The sequence below is a fragment of the Podarcis tiliguerta genome (assembly GCF_965153285.1).
Source record: "Podarcis tiliguerta genome assembly, chromosome: 5".
Taxonomy (NCBI): Eukaryota; Metazoa; Chordata; class Lepidosauria; order Squamata; family Lacertidae; genus Podarcis; species Podarcis tiliguerta.
In genome coordinates, this window is record NC_139538.1 from 61,264,693 (window position 1) to 61,268,977 (window position 4,285).

A 4,285-nucleotide genomic window follows, 5' to 3' on the forward strand; every position below is an offset into this window, starting at 1 on the left:
TCATTTTGTAATCCAAAAAGTTTGTTAACTAGGCTGTTCGTAACCCAAGGTACCACTTTATTTCCTATTTTAAAAGCATGACAGCAAGGGAACCTACCCACTGAGAAAAATTGTAAACTTGAGGACTTGTGATCTATTAGTATCCTGCCCATGTAATCTCAGCAGCAGGTTCCCTTCAATGTTGAATTTCAATTCCATGTTGTATATTACAAACAGGTAAAGAAATTTCAGGCTTGAAGATAGCCGTGTAGAGTCCTCACTGTCATTGGAGGCATTCATCATTTTTCTCCTGTCATGCTTTTGGATTTGAAGGATTTTTAAGTACTACTATAAGCAGTATCTCAAAAAAGCCAAAACTAGGATCTAGAAGCAAGATCTGTATCAAGGCTACAGGACTATTTGTTTATTTTATTTTATTAAATTAAACTTTGTGTTAAAATAGGGATTTAAAAACCTAAACCCCACCAACGAATTGCTTTGGGGACAGATTTGGGGAGGGATGGGGCAGCACAAAGCAAATTGACCCAATCTGGGGCCACAGATTGGATAGAGAGGTCCGTCCACAGCCTTAGCTGCTACTCGTTCCTGTGGTGGTAAGTAAGCAGGCAAGCAAGTACTTGAAGAGACTCTTGGGTGTTTCTTGCGAGGACAAAAAATGCCATGATTTATAAAGCTCAGTTGCTTGTGGGGGCAAACCGCTATATATCGCCTTGCCTGCAGGATTTATACTGGCTAACAATCTGCTACTTGGCCGGATTTAAGGTATTGGTACTAACATGTAAGGCTGTATAACTCAGGACCAGGTTACTTGAGAGGATGTCTTTTTTTCTTCCAAGGGTATTTTACGAGCAGGTTTCTCACTTTATCCTCACGCTCTCAGTGTTTAAACCTGACTTGGACAAGATCAGTGTGCGTTTCATACCTGACTGGTGAATGAATTGAGATTTTCCTGATGGAAGCACAAGACTATTTCCACCACAACACACTTCCATATCGTGGGCTGGAACATCCAATGAGAAGGGAAGGTCAGGAATAGTAAAACGGGAAAGGAGAAAATAGCCCAACTCTAATACAAGGCCACTGGCTATTGAGAAAGGTATGGTGGGACAAAATGGAACTAATAGTGGGTGCTGTGCAGCATGGGAGACAGCAACTAATACCACACTGCCAAAGCAATGACACAAGCACCAAATATGGGAGTAGCAGGCATTCACTGGGTGGCACAGGCTAGTTAGAGTAAAAGCCATCCAATCTGCAAATGAGGATGCAGCCACCACTTCTCCCACCCTGTTTCTCCCCCAGTCCATTAATCCACACACCTTTCTCCACTGTTGGAGGAAGCAGGGCTCTCAATATGCTGCGCAGCAGGCAGAAAGAGAAGGGTGATCAAGGCAGAAGAAGCCACAGCTGCATAGATTTGTGTTATTGTGGGGCTGTAAAAGGGCACACATGCTCTCTGGGTTGTGACCTGGCAACCCTATTTGGGGGCTTAAGGCTAAATATAGCATAATGTTATTTAATCTTTAAATCTAGGCTACATACAGTATCTAGGTCCCATCTAGGTTCTGAATCAATCAAGGTACTGCCCAGGGAAACATGTTTTTAATGTGTGTTTAGGTCACATGATTAAAATAATGAATTGCTGGAAAATGTATGGCATAAGGCAAAATTTCAACACAATGTGTACTTTCAACAAATTCAATGCTACAAACTTATGTTCATAAAATCCAACAGGGCTCTATTTATGTTCTTACAGTCATAATGTAAGGGCTGTAATTTAAGTCAATTGATTTAAATGGGTCTACTCTCACTATGACTTAGTTGGAGATTGATGACTGCTGAAATTTAGGGTTGGGTGGAGTTAACATTAACCTATAAATTATTTCTCATACTTTCTATTACAGGAGATAATATTGTGTGGGCATGTTTAGGGCTTTTGTAAAAAGGACTATATTAGTCTTTGTCTTGGTGGAGCTGATATTTCAGAGCTTAGAAAACTAGAGTTTTCTAAGTGTTATTTTGGTTGAGCTGTGTAAAAAAAAAAGTTAAAATGTGGCCTTTGCATGATTGGTAATTATTTTTGTTGAATTTAGGCTAGTTCACAATCCTTTCAGGATCTAAAGATTGCACCTATAGAATTATGGAATACAGTATGTGAAATTTAAGGTGATTAGTTGGTGAGAGCTGATGAATTAACTAAGGCTGTGTTCACATTCCTGTTTACTGTGCACTCACCCTGTTTCCAGTGCTGGGTTTTAATCCATGTTCACATGTTATCCAAAATACATATGTGTCCTTTACCTGGTTCCAAAATACTTTCTGATGCGTTCTTTCTCAAACCAGTTTTACACTGATTGGAGTGCTTAAGCCCTTCCTAATTCATCTCTAGCCAAGGTGTGAATGCCCCTGCATAGGGTAAAGATGGTGCATACAGAAATTAATCTGACACTAATGAAGCCATGCTGATGTGAATAGCTGGGGGGAAAGAGCTGTAAAATTCACCAGAAAAAAGTGGTTTTGAGATGGTATTGCGAACATACCCCAAATTATCGAAGTGGCAGGAATCTCATGTTCTTTCCCATTATAAAGATTGTTATAGCACTCAGTATTTAAATGGTGTTCAAACTTAAAAGAGGCAGAAAAAGTGCAGCTTTGTTAGCATTAACTACTGCAGAGTCTCCTTGTGACGACACCTTCTATTTCTTGCATTTTTAGATTTAAAATGTGCTCAAAAATTTGGAATATATATATATATTCCAATTTTTTAACAATATATCAACTTATAACACATTTTAACTTTTAGCTAAAACATGAGTCTGACCAAACTGCGGGAGGCAGTGGAAGACAGGAGTACCTGGCGTGCTCTGGTCCATGGGGTCACGAAGAGTCGGACACAACTAAACGACTAAACAACAAACAAACTTTTAGCTCTGCCAAGCTCTCCGCTTCCCTCCATCCATCTTTTGGTTTTCTAAGACATATCTTAATTCCACACAATCATATCATCACAATTCTACATTTTTCTAAATTATTCAGATTTTTAAAATACAAGTAGAAAATTTCTTCTTATAAACATTGCAAGTTTTATCTCAATCCTGCTAGTGTTTTTAAATGTGTACACTGATTTTCTATATATGAAATTAATTTACTCCAGTCTCTCTGGAACACTTGGTCACTCTGATTCTTCCCATCAGGTTTGCCAGTTCCACATAGTCCATCATCTTTGTTTGCCAATCCTGTATCATCGGTATTTCTTATTTCCATTTTTGGGCAAGTAAAGTTCTTGCTGCTGTGGTGGCATACATAAATACAGTAATGTCTGGTCTAATCTGGATATTTCAGCCCCTACCATTCCCAACAGGAAGGCTTCGGGTTTCTTAGGAAAAATATATTTTAACCTTTTCTTTAACTCATTATATATATTCTCTCAAAATGTTTTAACCTTATCACGTCCACCACATATGATAAAAATCTCCTTCTTTCTCATTACATTTCCAACATTTCCTATTTTTCATTCTGTGCATCTTAGCTAATTTGGTTGGAGTTAAGTACCATCTGTACATCAGTTTCATTATATTTTCTTTCAAGACCATACACGCAGTGAAATTAATTCCAACATTTCATAGCCTTAACCAAGAGTCAATTTGAATATTATGCCCAGTATCTTTTGCCCATTTTATCATCATCATCAAATGTGCTCAACAGTACTTTCATAACGATGCGTAAGTCTGAGTTGATTCGCTACGGTCTACTTTTTCCTTCTGAAACTGACCTAAAACTGAACTCATTACATTAGCATGACATTCTCTCGGCCAGGGGAATAGTAGCCAATTCCTTCACCATAAATAGGGCAAGAGAAAGCCAAATGTAGAACTGCCATAGTAATAGTGCTATCCTAACTATGTTTATTCAGAAGCCCTAGAGTGCAGCGCATTCCTAGGAAAGCGGGGTTAAAAGCACCACAGGTATTCAATTCCCCTCTGTAACTGAAATGGAAGCTAGAAATGCCACATGGGCATTTTCTGTGGAATAACATACAGTAGTAACATAAGAAGAGACTGCGGGATCAGTCCAATGGCTCGTCTAGTCCAGCAACCTGTTCTCACAGCGGCCAACCAAATGCCTGTGGGAAACCTGCAAGCAAGAACAGGGGACAACAGACCTATTTCTCCAGGAACTAACACACTCACCGCTTTATTTTCCAAGTTAAGTTTATTTTCGGAGACACTGGAAGAGTGTGGGGCAGGATATATTATTTCCCTTTATTCCGCGGATGGGAAACCGC